General features: G+C 45.1%; 1 long non-coding RNA gene across 1 annotated transcript in view; it reads right to left on the bottom strand.

Moving 5' to 3' along the window:
• Positions 1–11,462: 11,462 nt before the first annotated feature.
• LOC138525629 (uncharacterized) overlaps positions 11,463–19,547 on the bottom strand; it is a 40,950-nt gene continuing 32,865 nt past the window's right edge. The window contains exon 2 of the long non-coding RNA XR_011283394.1: positions 11,463–13,129. This is a non-coding gene — a long non-coding RNA (uncharacterized lncRNA). The remainder of the gene's footprint in view (positions 13,130–19,547) is intronic.

Here is a 19,547-nt window from a genome sequence, read left to right as displayed (position 1 = left end):
GCAGAATTACCTTGGTGCACAGGAGGAAGTGCCAAGGAACACTATGGGGCACAGGAAGTGATACAAAGGAAACCCTTGGCGCACAGGAGCAAGTGCCAAGAACCACTCGGTGCACAGGAGCAAGTGCCAAGAACCAACTTGGTGCACAGGAGCAAGTGCCAAGGAATCAGCAAGAGGCTGAAGAGCCTGGGGATCCTGGTTGCGTGACCTGTAATGGGTGCACCGTGTGGTATAACAAATGCGCCTAGACCAGTGAACCCTGAATACTAAGGACCCAACATTTTGTGAAAGCAAACTACAACAAATAACAAAAGGTGAAGTTAAAGTCTTGGGGACGGGAGACCTGAGACCGGAAGATCTGTTCACCTTATCTTGACAGCAAGATCTTAAAACTCTCCCTTTTTGTTTGAAATTGTGTTGCATGAGACTTGGGGAAGGGAACCCTGAGGGCTACTTTGAACTATGTTGTGTTGGAGGAGAGGTGGCTTTGTCCCACCCCCCGTAACATTCCCGCAGTGAATAGATTATGTGTCAGCCAAGGCGAGAGCCGACCCCACCCGTATGACAATCATCCGCACAAACTAATCTTAGTTGTTATGCAAATACCCAAGCCTATGTGACTGCCCATAGACTCCATTTTGTGTTGTACCCGACGGCATCTTTTTCTAGGCCCAAAAATAATCTCTCTGTAACTACAGCTCTCCCACCCCCAGCGCCTCACTCAGACAGCACAAGCCACCGCCACCCCCTGTCAGTGCCATGCAAGCCTTGTTCTCACAGAAGTCCAGCCATTCATTGTTGCAAATGTTTAGTATTGTTTGGTATTAGATGAGCTCACTGCGCTGTGTGAGACCGGAGCAGGCCCCAGTCCATGAGCCCATCCATCTCCACTAACCTGCCTCAACCCCCACCCCACCAGGCCATGGTCCACTGGTCCCTCACCCACCACTCTCTTTGATGCAGATACACATCTGCCCCCCTTGCGCTGACCACGTCAGAACACCCACCATAGACTTAATCCCGTGTACCCATATATTCTCCCCAAGACTAACACGTGTCAGTTTGTATCACCTATAGAACGGGCTGGGCCATATGGGCCCCACCATACGGGCCTCACTTCCTGTGATATCATTAGAGGTCAAGGGTCGTCTGATGTCACTTCCGCTACCTCTGGCATTTTGGTGAAATGACATCCCTGCAGGCTGGCTAGATTTCTTGAGGCTGATCTTGGAATTCCTTGCTTGGTTAAAGTTGCTATTGGTCCTTGAGGCTGATCTTGGAGTACCTCACTTGGTTATAGCTGCTAGTGGTTCTTGAGGCTGATCTTGGAATTCCTTGCTTGGTTATAGTTGCCAGTGGTTCTTGAGGCCGATCTTGGAATTCCTCGCTTGGTTATAGTTGCTAGTGGTTCTTGAAGCCGATCTTGAAATTCCTTGCTTGGTTATAGTTGCTAGTGGTTCTTGAGGCTGATCGTGGAGTACCTCACTTGGTTATAGTTGCTAGTGGTTCTTGAGGCTGATCTTGAAATTCCTTGCTTGGTTATAGTTGCTAGTGGTTATTGAGGCCGAACTTGGCGTTCCTGACTTGGTTATAGTTGCTAGTGGTTCTTTAGGTTCAGAGTACCTCACTTGGTTATAGATACTAGTGGTTCTTGAGAGCGATCTTGAAATTCCTTGCTTGGTTACAGTTGCTATTGGTTCTTGAGTCTGATCTTGGAATACCTCACTTGGTTATAGTTGGGAGCGGCTTTACTTCTGGAGACGTTCCCATGCTGACCATTTTGCTATATTGAGTTCCCGCACTCAGTGGCACAGTTGTCTCATCGTGCAGCATTCCTCGCTTGATGATAACTCAGTTACTCTGATTCTGGTATCATGTCTTGGGTCACTGTAATCTGAAGCTCGCAGGGCTTCTTTGAGAGAGGGTATACCACTTCTCAAGTGGGGTAATGAGGCAGCCAGCTAGTTCTGATTGGTCTTATTTGGCACACAAGGCCCAATCAGGAGTGAAGTCTTTCCCAGGACCAAGGCACTCCAGTGCAAAGAGGACAGGCGGCCATGATGGAAAGGGCGCTAAATGCAGCCACATGATGTAACAAGGATCGCCCTGCACCCGAAACACGGTGCACATGTGTTTTTTATTTTTTAAATACACAAATAATTTCGGAATGTTCTCTTTTCTTTTTTATATTAAATTAACTATGTGGGCCAAAGAGATGCTACAAAGGCGCATGCAATGGGGTGATGATGATGGGCCCTAGAAAGTCCCAAGGGCTTACCTTCAGTACATGCTTGCAGGGGGTGAGCTCCCTCCTCGTGGAAGCTGGCAAGGCCCGTGCTGGCCGGGTGTTCAGAGAATTCTTTACTCCCATTTATGATATATTGTGGGATTCATTCACTTCTCCAGAGGAGGGTGCCTCTCCCTGTGTGGCTAGGGACGTGAGCCAGCTATGCGATACCCTCCCTAGGGGTTGAGGCAAGCAGGACCTCACCCAAGGACTACCGTTTTGAAGAGGAACGCCCTAAATTACTCAACCCCAACCCACGTCAAACAGCTTCGACACAAAGAAACCAATGTATGTATGTTGCTGTGATAAAGAAATGTTAAATCCATGTGAGAGAGAATCAGAGTACAATACTGTGAAGAAGATAATGTGAGTAAGCAGAGTACTCCAGCAAAAGAGAAAAGGGACTTGGACTCTACGCCTGGGATGGCCCAGATATGGGTCATAAAAGGAGGAGGAGAAATCCTATCAGAGGGAAAAGCTCAGTAGATTCGAATCAGCTGTGGAAGAACATCTGAATCTGGCTGGGATATGCAGCTTATAAACGTGGAACCAAGCTGGCGAGGAAAGGCAACATGCGAGAAGCCTGAAGAGAGAAGCGCTGGGGAAGGAAACCTCAGTTTGGTTGCAGAGTTGTAAATGGTGGCGTGACTAAGAGTCAGTTGACTGCTGAGCCTGACACTGAGACCATGAACTCCTTCAGGACATGGAACAGGTGTAGAGGAAGAGAGAGAGAAGTTGATGGGATACAAGCCAACCTGACAAACCCGGTGATGCAAAACCCCAGTGAGAAAGGTAATAGGGAACGCGGGAGACCCAGGAGGGACAAACAACATCACAAGTATAATAATCATACTGTGATAAAGTGAGATGCCACACAGTGCTGTATCTGAAAGAAGTGATTTATTCTCCAGGTAAGTTACACGTATCAGGTGAGCAGGCCCCCAGCTTCACTGCATCCTCTGTCCACCCTGTTCTCTTCTCAACTGCTAGCACCAGGGGTTCATTACAGCAACCTTGTCTCCTGGAACTTGGAACCCCACTCAACCAGCAACAGGTTCCAAGTCCCCAGAGGGAAGACACCTGGATCTGCCTATAGTACAATGCAACTGTTTCGAAGAGGTATATACATAACACATCTCCCCCTTCAGCACCCAAACCAAGAAGGCGGGAAAACAGTCCTTCAATTTCTCTTCACAATTCCTGACTTGTTCCAGACTCTGCCCTCATCCAACAACACAGCATCCTCAAAGATTATCCTAACTTTCTGAGGTCCCCAGTACCTGCTACATCCCTTCTTGAGTACACCCGGTTTTCTGGCACAAACCATCTCTCCTTCTGACACATCACATTGCCTCACTCTTGTGCGCTCATAAAACCTCTCCTTCATCTCCTGACCATTTTCCTCAACAACGCATTTCACCTGCCTCTCATCCCACTCCGCATTCCACGGCATCCTCAGCCATGGGGGGGGGGCATGGATGTGTGTCCTTTCCTCCAACTAAGCACCTCAAAGCGTATAAAACCAGTTGGGCATGCAGGGCCCACCAATAGGCACAGACTCTCCTCCTCACCAAGCTCTCCCATCCCATCCCATCCCATCCCACCACCTGATGACATCCTAATCGCTTCCATTAAAATGCAATTAAACCTTTCAACCAATCCATTGGTCTGGGGATGGTACAGGGCATTTTATAATGCGTAACTCCAATTCTTTCCAGATATGACTCCATCATCCTGGGTGTCAATTGGACACTGTTATCCTTCTACCATTTCTTCAGGGAACCCTCTCTCTGGAATATGCCATCAAGAAAATTGATAACCGCCAAAGTGTCTGCTTACATCGCTATTTCTATTTTTAACCATTTGGAATATAGATTCATAAGTACACTTCTTTCTCCCTCTCCATTAATGGATCCCAGGATATGTAGAGCCACAAACTCCCAAGCCACACTTGGTAACACTAAAGGCTTGAGGGGTTGTACAATAGTTCCTCAGAATCTTGTCAGAATCTGCACACAACGCACACTATAATTTTTTCAATCTATCCGTCTAATCCTGGACAGCCCGTAATCAGACCTGAGTCTAACTTTTGTCTTGTTCTTATCCAAATCCCCCTCATGAACTGCCTCAGCAAGTAATTTCCTGACACCTTGTGGGGGAATAATGCGTCGAGATTTGCACAAAAATGACCCCTCAATGCCATGCTCATCTCGAACCCGATGAAAGGCTCTTAGGCCCTGGGCATCCATCCAATTTCTCCACCTTGACTCAACATGTTCATATACTGCCCTCAACTCCTCATCCTCAGCAACAGCATCTTCTCATTGCTGATTGCTCAAAATGGCTTCTGATACAGCAAACACCTGATCACATTCCTCACCATCCAGTACACCACCCGACTGTCCTACATCAACCTGTGCCACTCGTGACAAAAAATATGCAACCGTGTTATCCTTCCTCAGAACATGCTCTACACTGAAATCATGTCCCTGGAGTGACGTTGCCCATTTCACAATAGTTTCAGCTTATAGGTGCTGCATCACCACCACGGAATCGCCAAGCTAAAACCAGCCTCTTTACCGTATCCAGGGTAGGTTGTGGTGGATTGATGTTTCCGTTCTAGCATCTGCAGAAATGGGTGCGTCATCTCTGGCATCTTCCCCATAGTCTTCCTAAGCTGCCTCACACACAGACAGCGCTGGCCTATAATGCATAGATCATGCATGTAATCACCATTACATGAGACCTCCCCCTCATCACATTTCTCAGTGTGTGATGTTTGTCATTCCTTCTAGATCCTTTCTTCCACTCCTCCCAACTGCCTCGAGCCTCCCCCCTGTATCCCTTACCTTGGGGATGTAATAGGCTCCTGGCCCTGTTTGCTGATGTCAGAACCAATCCCATGGAAGACACAACACCCCTGTGGGACAGTTGAGAGGGGTCTGGATGCTGTCACGAGGTGGGAGATCCTGTGTAATAATGATTATCAGATGTACGTTATTCATTACCCCAGGACCATCTTCCTCGTCACATTTGTCACCATATAAGGATATCCCCAATAACTTGCTGCCAAGCCAATAAGGAGAGAATTGGAGGCCATAATACTTACGCCACCTGTCACTTTCTTTATGAAGCCAGTATCACATCCTATAATTGTTACTGCTGAATTGCTGCCACCCGCATAGATGTTACTGCCAGGGCTGCTCTGGCAAAGCTAAATTGCAAGTGATGATGAGAAATGAAAGGGGCAGGAGATGCCCAGGCAGCTGCTCTGCAGATATCCATCATTGGCACATCCAAGGCATTACCCCAAGAAGCAGCACCACTGCAGATCAAATGCCCTTGAACAATTGGAGGCAACTGTACCTCTGCATGACCATGTACTATTCCAATCAGAAAGCAAACCAATCTGCTCAAAGACACCACAGAAGGAGTAATACCTATCCTACACCTGTCACGTGTGTCCTGCCCAATTACATTAGGACCCACTCTTCACACCCATGAAAGGAAGCTCACTTTCCTCTATATAAAAAGGTTCAGGACACAAGACAGGTAGCGCCACCTCCTGTTCCTGGAAAGCAGGAAGAGATTTTGGGAAGACAGAAAAGTATCTGGGAAAATCCTAAAATAAGCCGGGCAACCACATCACAAGCCTTGGTAGCAACATCACACTCACCAAAAGCTAGCCAGCAACTCAATAGCACACTCTTGCCGGGGCGCAGAGAGAGGCCTCAGCAATGCCTTCAAAACCAAAGGATGGACCCCTGTGGGTAGGGAAACAAGAGGGGGCTTGGCCAAGGAAAAGCCCTTACAATGTCTGAGGGTCAAGAGCTCCAACATGGACATACCCCCCTTCACGAGTGGAAAAGACTTTGCTGCCACCACTCTATCCTGAGGGTTGGCATCACCAATTTTAATACATCTTCAAGAAGTCTAGAATCAAAGTTGTGTCAACCCTTCTCACCACACCATTTCTCCAAGGACACCAAACGTTGTGACTACCAACTTCTAGTGAACAATATTCTTGTAGGAGAGGCTGTGGCTGTAGCCTCTACTAAGCCCTAAGGGGCAATGCCTCTTTCTCTTCTGCCATAATCAAGATGGACAACGGCTTCAGAATCAAAATAAAGACCTCTTCTGACATCAGCTATAAGCGTGTCAGAAACAAATCCCTCCAGATCCAGTAAGGTACAGCCATAATTGGCTTTCCTCCTCCTTCTTGGGGAAGGGGAGGAAAGGCATAAAAAGGCCCCGCCCACAAGTAAAGGTCCAGTCGTTCCCCATTCCAGTGGTTCTGGAGCTTGGGAGCAGTACTACTTGACTTTCCAATCCTCTCTCTGGGCAAATAAGTCCATTACTGCAATTCCGAAGGTGTCATTTTGTACAGATCATGGCTAAAGTTTTGTCTGTATGGAATAACACATGGTAAGCTTGCATTCAGTTGGGGGGAGCGGCCTGCATCTTCTTCCATTTGGAGGCCCTTAATAGGTCTGCATGCTGCCATCTTGAATATCTTTCTCCCTCCAGGTGGTACCCCATGGATCCCATGTGCCTCTGTGGTCACAGTCTCTGGAGACGGGTGATGATCACGGTGCCCTTTTCCAGTGTGCCTGGAATAACCCCACAGTGCATCTGTTCCTACATCTTGGATGTCATACCTATCAGAAAGTCCTAGCCCTGTCGTGTCAGGGTCCAATAATGCAGGACGCGGTTCATTAGAGCCCACACATGGAACCGTGCCCAGGGGCTAAGACTGCAGGGCCGCCATCGCTCCCGGGCCAGTGAGCCATGTCTAACTGATGCTGCATGAAGAATCAGCAGACTGCTCTGTCTCAGCTTGAAGACTGTGACGAGGCAGATAACTGATCCTAGGTGGGTACAAAACCTGCCGGCTGTGAGATTCAGGTCCTGGCTTCATATTAGGCTGGATGTTTTTGCGTTGATATAAAACCTCATCTGTTGCAGGAGTTAGAGCGTTATTTCCGTGTCCATCCTCATCCTGTGTTCTGATGTAGCATGGATGCAAGCAGGAGTGGATGTTTTCCCTGATGGTGCATTGCCACTGCTGGAGCCGTCTTTTAGTAAACACTCAGGGAGGTGTCTTGATGCCTAGGGGCAGTATTGTCTTCTGGAACGGTTGACCTGCAATTGGGAACCAGAGAAACTCTGGATATTTGTTGTGGATGGGATGCAGTGATATGCATCTTGTAGGTCGATAAATCTCAAACGCCTGGGGGGGTCACGTGTAGCAGGATCTTCTGCAATGTCTTCCCTTGAGCATCTTCCAGGGACGTCATTTAGGGGTCGCCATGGGTCGCAAATGCGATCCCTGTGGTCTTCATTGCTATCGACTCAAAATTGTAGCAAGCTCCTGGGCTGTGGCCAGCACCATGTGGGTCTTTGCTTCTGGAGTGGCTGGCTTTCTTGTTCAGGCCTCTTAAAAAAATAAAAAAAGAACAGGTGTTCGACAAGTCTAACACTTTCAGCAGTGATCCTAAATAAGAAAGAATAGGAATACCCAAAAATGTGTCTTTCTGGAATTCTATACAATAATTGCTAGACTCATGAAAGGTTCATTTCGGGCACACTTCAGGGGGTGAGTCACTGATTTAGTCTGTTCTTAAACACCTCAACTCAGCCTTTCATCCTTCTGAGGTCGATAAACGAGTACTAACACAGGTTGGGTTATATTGTATGTATATTTTTTCTATGCAAAGTGCTTAAGCATAGGTGCTATATAGTAACACATCATTATCATCTGGCCATGGACGTCTGCTTGCGTTCACAGTAATTGGTAATATGGGCCTATACACACTGATCTTAATGATACATATGGCGATCTATTCTTGTATGAAATGTAGATCACATCATAGTGATATCGTAACCATATTTTTCGTCGTGTACTTAGGCACAATGCTATGTGATGTCACTTCCTGTTTCATCAAGGGTTGAAAGGTTGCGTTCCATCGCTTCCCGCAATACCACTTCAGGGTGGGATCAAATGACATAACTTCCTGTGATGTCATCAGAGGTCAAGGGTCGTGTGATGTCACTTCTGCTACCCCTGGCATTTTGGTGAAATGACGTCCCTGGCATCTTCATCTGTAAAATGTGCGGTTTGAGGTCTATATAGAATCCTTCAGAGACTGTGGGAACCAGAAAATCCTTTCTTCTTCTTTTGGGTCTGTAGAGGAGCAAGGCCATTCTTCTACAGCTGGTCTGAATGTTCTGAATCAGAGCGTGAGACGTTGTCTCCTTCTATGGAAGGTGGGGCCATATGAAACTCAAAAGGAGGGCAAAGAGCTGTAAACTCCAACCTTCACCATGGTCCACAGCCCTGCATGCCTGTTTGTTCAGGAACATTTGTGAGCAAAGTATAATAGCCACTCCCCTCCCTCACAGTGTCACTGGCTGAGGCAGTTGGGTTCTTATTGAAAAAGAACCCATTACCTTTTGCTGCTGGAGTTTGCTACCAGTTTTATGTCTTGTAATTTTGAAGACACTTGGTTTGGCTCGGCAGGTGCAAGTTCACCCTGAAGAGGGTATGAGAACATGCAGCCCTCAAATGACTTTTAAACCTACCATCAAGGTCAGATCTCCGAGGAGTTTATTGGCCTGGAAGGGAATGTCCAGTATCACGTTCTTCTAGGAGAAATCGGTTTTCCATCCCCTCACATGAATATTATGTCTGGAGGCTACTGCAGCCCTGGCAGTCAAAGCTGCTGTTGAAATGCTGCTGCCCTCGATTCCAGGGCTGTCTTCCACAGAAGCTGGACCCGTTTCTTCATCAGCCAGGACTCTCATCACAGTCTTTCTATTTTCCCATCATAGAATAGGTATGCTGAACATCTGTCAGTGTGGATGGGCCTAAAAGCAGGGTGATGAATCCAGTGGGGTTGTCACTGATCCCCCGGTGGTGGCCTCCTCCCCTGTGGTCAGGGGTTGTCACTGATTTGCCGGTGGTGGCCTCCTCCCCTGTGGTCAGGGGTTGTCACTGATCCCCCGGTGGTGGCCTCCTCCCCTGTGGTCAGGGGTTGTCACTGATCCCCCGGTGGTGGCTTCCTCCCCTGTGGTCAGGGGTTGGTAGACACTATTTGATCCTGACCCTGGGGGCTGTTGTATGAGGAAGGATCACATGGGAAGAGACGAATACTGGGGAGATGTCATGACTCCATTGGAGAAGGCACAGTGTTCCCCCTGCCCCATGAGGAAGACCCTCTAATACCTGACTTCTTAAAGGCCTATTGTCATTCTAGTCAGGTTCCCACCTTTCACACAAACCCCCACAATCCACATATGACACCTTTTGTTTCTGATGTGCCTTTATGTGAAGTTCATAAGAAAAACCAAAAGCTAAAAGATCCAATATGGACTTCAACTCCCATAAATACTCGGGTACTGAGAGGAGGACTAGAGAGCTTGTACTAAGTAACAGGAGCTCACAATACAACACGCAGACTATGTTGTTTTTGCAAACCTTCATTGAACGGGACATTTAAAAATGGCGGCTGCACTGTGGAGAAGGGAAGTTCAGGGGCGAGCAGTGCAGGAGAAAACATAGGGCCTCATTATGGGTCCGGCAGTAACGTAGCCGGTGCTACCGGAGGTTTGCCGCCGGACCCGTAAAAATGTACTGGTGCCTGACTTCCAGGTGCCACCGGGCTATTACAAGTCCAGCTGCTGGGAAGTCAGGCGCCGGTACATTTGTTAATCCTCATTCCCATAAAGTCCTATTGGGCTCTATGGGAGTGGGGACACAGGAGCACTGGCACCGTTAGCAATGGTGCCAGTGCTCTTGTGACAAGTCTGCCTACCATGGCTGCTGGGCCTGGCAGGGTCAGACCTGTTGGGCACAGTGGCTCCGGCAGGCAGACTTGTAGTTTGCCGATCCGGAAACAAGGGTGCCGGTGAGCTTACCGGCACCCTTGTTTCCAGACCGGCAAACATGTAATGAGGCCCTTTGTCATCCATCCCGGGGCTCCACACCGTGACACACACTGCTGGAGCCAGCAAAGCAGAGAAGGCCAGTCGGACAGGACGAGTCACGCTGCGGGCGAGCCAGGACACTCGGCAGACATCTTTTTCGTCCCAGAACCAAAGTGGTGAAATGAAGTTTTAGTGTTCATTACTCTTATTCGCTTCTTCCCCGTCTCAGTAGTGTCAGAGGTCATATGTGGGAAAATGAGTGGATCTGTTTGCAATAACCTATAAAGGTCGGGGGAGGGTTAGGTTGGTCATCAATAGGGAAAGGGGGATGCCATGTCTCCCTGTGGGCACCCCACTCACAATCTCCAAGGACCCCCCATCCAGGAGATCCTCCCTCACTTCTCCACCCCCAGGGTCGGGATCCAAGAGCGATGGCCTTTCCCAGGCCACCTGATAAGAGGATCCCGGGAAAGTAGGAGTGGGAATACTCTTAGGTTTCTCACAAAGGGTATGTGATGAATCCAGAGCACCATACAGATTCCTGCCGTGAGGACAGAAGGAACCTGCATACGTGTTTCATTATTGGAGACATGCACTGTCATGTTAAGAGCATGCCTGGGTGCCATGTCTTCTCCTGCCCTGAAAGCTCTGCTCATCATGTGAGGCATCATGGAGTTGACCTTTAGATTCTCTGCCAAGTTTGCACTAGATCCATGAACTGGGTATTTTTTAAATAAATATAGGTCATATATTTTCTGGGTCACTTTATTCTCTGTCAATCACCTTTTTGACTGTATGTAAGACAGGGAATTTTCTGCCCGGCAGGATAACGTAATGACTTAAGCAATCCTTGGTTTCTTCCGGCTCTATTGAAGAATTCCATGTTATCCCGTGAATGGGTCAGGGCCTCGAGTTTCTTTCCCTTGGAGCGCTGCATAGAATTCCTCTTGTGCTCTTATAGATCCCAATAGCAGCACCTGTGCCTGTAGTGGGGGAGTGGTCCTTTTATTTACTGTGTGGTGATCTGCAGGCGGACCAGTACCTAATGTATACCTTTCACATATTAATAAAACAATCAAAAGGAAGAACGCATAAAACCACAATCCAACATACACCTTATGGGCCTTAAATTAGAGCATCTAATGTAATACATACAAGGTGAATAGCTTTTCTTAAATGTCTATTCAGCAGTGTTGACACCCCAGTTCTTTGCATAAAATCAAATAGTTAAAAGCCAATGACCACTTCCTTATGCTAATATGCTTTAATATAGGAACCAGGTATTGTACCTGTAAAATAGCATATTTTGGGCACAGTAGAACAACATTAAGGCTTGTCTCTGCCTTATCAGGACAGAAGGACCAACAACCATTTAATGCTTGGGCGTGATTATTCCATCATCTAAACCAGGAATTGAATGGCAATAGATTAAATCAGAACCTAGTGACAGGCCAACCTTCATGGAGATACATTGAGGTGTTTAGGTAAAGCTTTAATCCTGAAGATGACATGGTTTGGTACGTCCAAAACATTTTCCTCAAACAACACACCAACAGTGGAATTGCCCCTTTAGCTAGACATGGCCTCAAAAGTATTTGTTTAATTTGTACTTTGTTGAAAGCGAAGGGGGAAGAGCACAGGTTGTGCATCCTCACAGCTGTTAAGCATTGTAACACATGCTTCTATTACCACCCTGTTCAAACATAATTTGCTCTAATATAACATTTGATAATACTGCCTTGGTATTTGCCCGCGCGGTTAGTCATAGCTTAAGAGGTGTGCTCTCCCAGGTCTGCGATACAGGATTACTACCAAGTTCAATACATCATTTATAACCAGGCGAGCATCCAGGAAGGCCTTACATTTTACGGCAAAATTGGTGTTCTACTGTTTGGAGCTTCTGTGATTCCTCAAATCCAAGACGGAGCAATGTTTTCTCTGGTGTGTATCGTCTCATGTTTAGTCAGATGGCTTTTCTGACTGAATCGTTTTTGACATTCTGAGCACTGGTAAGGTTTTTCTCCGGTATGTTGTTTCTCATGTTTAGTTAAACTGTCTTTTCTATAGTATCTCTTTTGACATTCTGAACACTGATAAGGTTTTTCTCTGGTGTGTGTTCTTTCATGTTGAGTTAGATGTCTTTCATGACTGAATTGTTTATCACATTCACGGCACTGATACAATTGATCTTGGAGGTGAGTGCCTCCAGATTGGGTTTTGTTGAGCAAAAATGCCATGACAAGAATTTTTCAATTTCAAAGTCACTATATTTGGAAAATGTTTGCTATAAACCTCTTATGGGAACCTTGATTTTAACTATAACTGCTGTGTTTGATGGTTTATATGTGTGCACCCCAATGGACAATCTACATTGTGCTGCACCTTTTTCTTGAACACAACGGTTTGCAATTCTCACAACTTCTACCACATGCTTTCTCTTGTGATGAATCTTGTCATGAATCAGACTGATTTTATGAGCAAAGGTTTTCTAGCAGGCGCTGCACTGACAGGTGAATGTATCAGAGTTTAGTAGGTTTTACCTATATGCAATGATGGGAACACAACTCATTCCACTTGCGTCTTCTCCGATATAGCATCAGAACAAACATAAAACTAATGTTTTTCACATTTGCATTGAGTTCATATGTGATTGTCCTATATGTATTTTCTTGCAGGAAACAAGCTGTCCTCTTTAAGGGATTGTTTTGTTATAGATAGTACTTGCAAAGGTCCTGTGTGCATTGACTCCACTGATAACCCTTAGACATGGTGATGTTTAATGGAATGAAACAACTTTCACACGCTGAGCTCTGGGACACCAGCAGTGTCCTTCCTTGTAAACCTTTCCAGGGTCTTCATTTATCAGGTAATTTCCCTGAATTGCAGTATTGCTTTCTCTCTTCATACTTTAGCCATCTGTGGAGTTAAAACAACAGATTATGTATATTCCAGTTAAACAGCACATAGCAATGATATTCATACTCTATTTCAGTGGGAATTGTAATGTTTTGAAAAGTGATGCAGGAAATCAGAGTAGGGGTTGCTTTTGTGAGAGGAATTGTGGCGCTGTGTGGGCAGAGATCTTCAAGACCAGTAATAATCACTTTTCTAATAGAGCTTCATACAGCATTCCTCTTACTTTTGAGCATTGTAAAAGCAGGTGTTTTATTATTGCCCAATTAAGTGGCACTCAGACATATGTAAAATGAAGTTCTAAATGAGGCTTGCAGAGATTTGAACCTGGTTGGCTATAGTTGGACAATGTCTGATGTCTGAGATGAGCAATTAACTTGATGAGCTATCTTACCAGTGGAGAACACAAAGTGGAAGACAGAGTTAAAGATTTCTTTTAGTGGGACATATGAAGGCGTGGGCAAAGAGGTTACACCTTCACTTTAAAACTGTACCTTAACACTTCGAAAGAACCCAGCCACAAAAAGTATTTAAATGTCAAGGGCTAAACTAACGTGTGTCTTGACTTTGAAAACATTTTAACACATCTTTCCTTTTAAGTAATTGTCATGAAATACAGTTAACTCATTCCACTCGGGCTCCACAACACACAGGCACATTTTGCCTAAAATGTTTTTGATTAAATTCTGTCACCTGATGTCTAACAGATTCATACTAAGAACCTACAGTCTATTCATAAAGTGATTAAACACACATGCATGCAAGTGCTTTGGACCCAACCTACAGTCTATTCATAAAGTGATTAAACACACATGCATGACAGTGCTTTGGACCCAACCTACAGTCTATTCATAAAGTGCTTAAACACACATGCATGACAGTGCTTTGGACCCAACCTAAAGTCTATTCATAAAGTGCTTAAACACACATGCATGACAGTTCTTTGGACCCAACCTAAAGTCTATTCATAAAGTGCTTAAACACACATGCATGAAAGTGCGTTGGACCCAACCTACAGTCTATTCATTAAGTGCTTAAACACACATGCATGAAAGTGCTTTGGACCCAACCTACAGTCTATTCATAAAGTGCTTAAACACACATGCATGAACGTGCTTTGGACTAAGACAATTATGAATAGAAGCAGAAATTCAGTGTACACTCTGAAATAGTGAGATTTGTAGCTGTTGGGGGATCTCTCCCATGGTATGCCAGAGGTCTGGGGGTCTGCCTGACTCTCAAGGGCCCCAACACCCTTCCTCAGAATAGACAAATAAAACCAACAAGGATCAATACAAGACAATAAGAATTCCCCCGTACATCTCAGCTCTCCATGGCATGCGGTACAGTTTTGTACAAGGATGTCGTCACCAGCTGGGCCTTCCCCAAAAAACCTATCATCAGAGAGTATTGGGTATCAAGAGTACTATAACCTATAGGAGCACCCTACAGAGGTTATTCTACTGGTCCTTGCATGTCAGTTGGCTGGCCTGTCCCGTCCCCAAGAAATGGTCTATTACATTTTTGCAGAGTAATGGGCTTGCCATTAGTTCATACCCTTTGCCATCCACCCCTGGCTTTCTAAGGTGTGATTGGTGAGAGCTGATCTCCCCAAGCCTGGGACCCGATTAGGTTCTCAGCCCTCTGTGCCCTCTTCAAGGTGATATGAACGGTTATGTCTCTGCATTGTAAATTGTGTGTACCACCTTTGCCTATGAGAGTGTGCTCCTTACGTTGCAACACTTTTTACCGTCTGCATCAAACTTGCTGGGATTAGCTCTGCTGTCCCACCACGGGTGAATGTCCACTGTCTCGTTTGGCTGTACCACATGCTTAGGGATCACACAATTGAGTTCTTCAGCTTGCTTTTATGAGGATTTATTCTGTATCTCTGAAGCTGGTCCCCTTGTCGTCTGGGGATTGGAATGTGTCTGCGTATCTCTGACCTTGGCTGTGAGCCTGCTTCGTCCTCTGTGCCGTCTAAATCAGCTCTCCTCGTCGAACGCTCTGTGACTTTTGGGCCTTTTGTAATTTTCCTTAGACATATAATATGAATTCTACATATTCATGTTACTCTAATTACTCTATACGTTAGTCACACATGGTTCTATCAGGTTCCATATATATCCCTATAGTCCCATAGGGTTGCTCACGTTAATCATCTGCAAGCTTGCTCAGGATCTCTTGTGCCTTGTGGTTCTGTGTTACTGCATTTGGCTAATGCGAAAATAATAAAAGCATTGACAGTATGTATATGTATCTGTCCTCAGTGGTGCAGAACTGCAAATGTGCTTCATGTCTAACGCTGCTACGTCGTGGTGTCACTGACATCAGCATTGTGGCTTCTTGGTGGTTAGTCGAGACTGTCCATGAGGGTATTTTCTATACGAGCATCCCGCAGAAGGAGTGCATAGACGTGCTTAAAATATATCTAGACAAAAGAAGCGATGTCACCACTCCTACCCCTTTTATTTTGGAATGTGTTCGTCTTGCCCTAACAGAGATTTTTTTTATGTACAAGGGTCAGTATTAAAAGCAAATCCATGGCACAAGCATGGGGTTCACTTTCGCTCCTGACATAGCAAATTTGTACATGGACACCCTGGAAACCACATTCATCTTCAGTGACAAAAACCAAATGTTATGTTGGTACAGATATATCGACGATATCTTCATGATATGGAGAGGCTCCAAACTACAATTGTTTGATTTCCATCTGTGGCTAAACAGCGTGGATGCCAACATCAAGTTCACTATGCATCAGGATACCGCACATATACCTTTCCTGGATCTAGATGCTCAAACCACCATCAATGGGCCCCTATGTACCACACTATACAGAAAACCGACAGATAAAAACACACTGTTAACTTTCACAAGTTTCCATCCCCAGGCTTGGAGAGAGAACTTGCCATACGGACAGTTCTTGAGAATTAGAAGAAACTGTACCACCCTGCCAGAATTTGACCGTAATAGCAAGGACCTTGGAGAACGCCTAACAGCGCGAGGATATCCCAAACAAATTATACGAAACGCATGAATAACTGCAAGAAATACCAGCAGAGAGACATGCCTGACAAAAAAAAATAAAAAGAAAAACACGGCGAAAAAATGACATGTGTCACTACGTTTACTCCAATAAGTAACAACATCAGAAGGACCATTTTAAAAAATTGGAACATACTCAAGACAGCCACATTGCAACCAGAAAAACCTTGTTTCGGTTTCAAAAGGAGCCAAAACCTGAAGGATAGACTAGTCCATACCTACCCAGAACCGTCAAAGGAAAAAAAAAACTCACAAACCAACCTGTGGCACTTGCCACCAGTGGTAGTACGCTACATATGTGGAAAGTGCTCAGTTTGCAGCCTGACACAAGATCTAAAAGAAGTCACGATGAACGGACTGGTATGGAAGTATAAGACCTTTACGAACTGTCTAACGAAATGGAGCATATATGGCATAAAATGTCCATGTGGTCTTCTATATATCGGTAAGAGCAAAAGAGAGATCAGACAGAGGATCTGTGAACATCGATCGTGCTTAAAAAATCTAATTGAAGACAAGCCTATGGTGGCACATTTCAAGAAGAAACAACACCAACACACAGAACTACGGTGGTTCATTATACAAACAGTGAACAGCAAACCCAGAGGAGGAGATCAAGATCTGGCCCTAAGAAAACTAGAGCAGAAGTGGATCCACCGGCTAGACACAGTAAAAAACGGCCTCAATGTCGCCATTGAGTGGAATTTGTTCTTTTAAACATGGCGCCACACACACATTAGCCCCAGCATGTGGTTGTAACTCTTACGGCTCCTCCATCAGATAATATAGTTGCAGATGTGAGCAAACAGGGCCCATAAAAAACATAGCAAATAAAGGTACATCTCCTGTCAAAAAACAGACCTAAAGAGCTACTGCCATTTATTTTGCTTTGTAAACACTAAGCATGCCTTTTTTCTTAGACCTTTTTTTTTTAGACCAATTCCGTTGTGTATCCACAAGCATGGACTGTATGTAATATGTGCCTGCCAAGTAGTGTATTGTTATGTACTTCTCTTTTAGACGTGTGGACCTGTAACATCAAATGTATCATTGTTGTTATTTGATATAGGTACGAGCAATGTTTTAATATGTGCATGTAACACAAAGATACGAGTCCAATATGTAAATACACAACACCCGTGTGTTAACCCCTCAATATAGGTGTCTCTGGATCCTGTGCACAATGGCAAAACAAACTGTTTCAACTAGGCTTAGTATGGAGGAAACTAGGCTAATGTACCACATTTTCTGTGGTTTTGTGCTGTTTTGCCCATGTAACCACGTTGTTTTTTTTGTAAAATACAGTAAGTACGCGCGACATATAGAGCGCGTGACTCTAGTCACCAAAAAACACGATTTTGCGCTTCATATTGGCAAAAGCGTACCTTGCTCAAACATACTCTCGAGGTATGTTTTCCAAAGGACTGGATCTCACTTATTAGAACGCATTTCTTAAGTACGTGTTCCACTTTACACGTAGTCAACCAATAGCAGTGAAACAGAACACCACACACCCACCCTACTCTGTCAGGCCCTATTGCTAGGACGACCGCTGTTACCCAATCATCTATTGAGAATAAGTACCGAGCCTCCGCACACAACGCGCATGCGCAAACCGGTGAAGGAAGCAAAAAGCCACTAGACTGACGAGAAGCAGACGACTTTGTAAGTACGCTGCCTCTCGTGTTAACTTTATTTTTTAGCTTTTGATCTCTACTACCAAGAGGTTCTAACAGGGTACAGCATAGAACGGGGATCTCGCAGGTGCGGTTACATAACCGACCCGAGCCCGTCTCAACCAAGCAGTTACCTAGCAACACGAGGAAATAAAACGCTGGGACTCGTCTATTTTTAACCATTGAGAGCCACGGCTTTCGTTTTGCAAAAAGCAGCCTCCGTATAGTTATAACATCATGACTGTTTTTAAAACCTTTTGCCAGTATATATATAAAATTAAGCAATATATGCTACTTTAAGTCAATGCATCAATACATAAGGTCTCATCCTTGTTTTATAGACTAACTATAGGACGTGTTGGATGATGCCACGAAAAGTCAAATCTATCACGAAGACTAGAATCGTTGTACCGGTGTACAGATGACACCCACTTAAGAAATTATAGCCAAATCCACAAGAAGCTAAAGTACAGGTATGAATACCACTCCCTTTTTTCTGTGTATATTAAAAAACGCACACAGATACCCCCCTTTTTTATTGAATGTCATCATTTTCTACCTTTTAGCACCAATGAGACCTTCAAATTCTGAATAAGAGGTCAGCCTTACCCTAACAAAGTCTAGTCCTGCGGAAAGTATAAGAAGAGATACACCAACAGCTGTACCCTCATCTTATGTCAGAAACACCAACAGTGTCGACTTGGAATATGTTTTGAAAAATAACATCACATAAAGTCACTGTTTCACTAACTCCTGACAACCTCACCACATGGTTCAAATATATACTGTTGAGCACTATATGATTATTAATATGGTGTCAACAACGACTGAAGACATATAACAAATGTTTTGTATGTTATAGTTTCAAGCCTGTAATTGGGCCTCTTTAGTAATATAGTGACAAATAAAATTGTTTTTTTACTGTTAATTTGGTGATCTGTTTTTGATGAAAAATTACAGACCAATGTTAGGCGTCTGTCAAAGTGGAGCGTCTTCATACCTTTAGGTGTAGAAGGGTGGGGTAGCCTGTATCCCATTGTATTTATATAGTTTACTAAATTCCCTCTAGATACAGGCTCCTCGATAACAAAAAAGAGGGTACTTTACCCCATTTCATTGAAAATGTGAGTATCCATGTCCAGCTGTCAGTGGCTGTCTCTTAGTGTCTGCAAGAGTCTGTCTGTGAATATTCATGTCCAGATGTCAGTGGCTGTCTCTTAGTGTCTGAAAGAGTCTGTCTGTGTATCCATGTCCAGCTGTCAGTGGCTGTCTCTTCGGGTCTGCAAGAGTCTGCTTCGGAGGATCCATGTCCAGCTGTCAGTGACTGTCTCTTAGTGTCTGCAAGAGTCTGTCTGTGAGTATCCATGTTAAGCTGTCAGTGGCTGTCTCTTAGTGTCTGCAGGAGTCTCTCTGTGTATCCATGTCCAGCTGTCAGTGCCTGTCTCTTAGTGTCTGCAAATTAACAAGGGTGTCCTGGGAGTCCCTCTGCCAGACATTAGTCCTGGTTGCGATAGACTTACCCAGAGTCTTTAGCTCACTATCTTTCACAAAGAAGAAATATCCCAAACATATCAGTCTTTGTCCTGCCCTGGGGCAGTCCAGCACCGAAATGCTAGGCAATTCTCCTCTGAACAAGAGTACCAACAGCATCCCCAGACACGTGTTTCGGTCTGGTTGGACCTCATCAGTAGGGAGGA

The sequence above is a fragment of the Ambystoma mexicanum genome, chromosome 7p (genome assembly GCF_040938575.1).
Source record: "Ambystoma mexicanum isolate Mex_15411 chromosome 7p, UKY_AmexF1_1, whole genome shotgun sequence".
Classification (NCBI taxonomy): Eukaryota; Metazoa; Chordata; class Amphibia; order Caudata; family Ambystomatidae; genus Ambystoma; species Ambystoma mexicanum.
The sequence above is the reverse complement of the archived record's forward strand: the minus strand, read 5'-3'. Positions and strand labels throughout refer to the sequence as shown.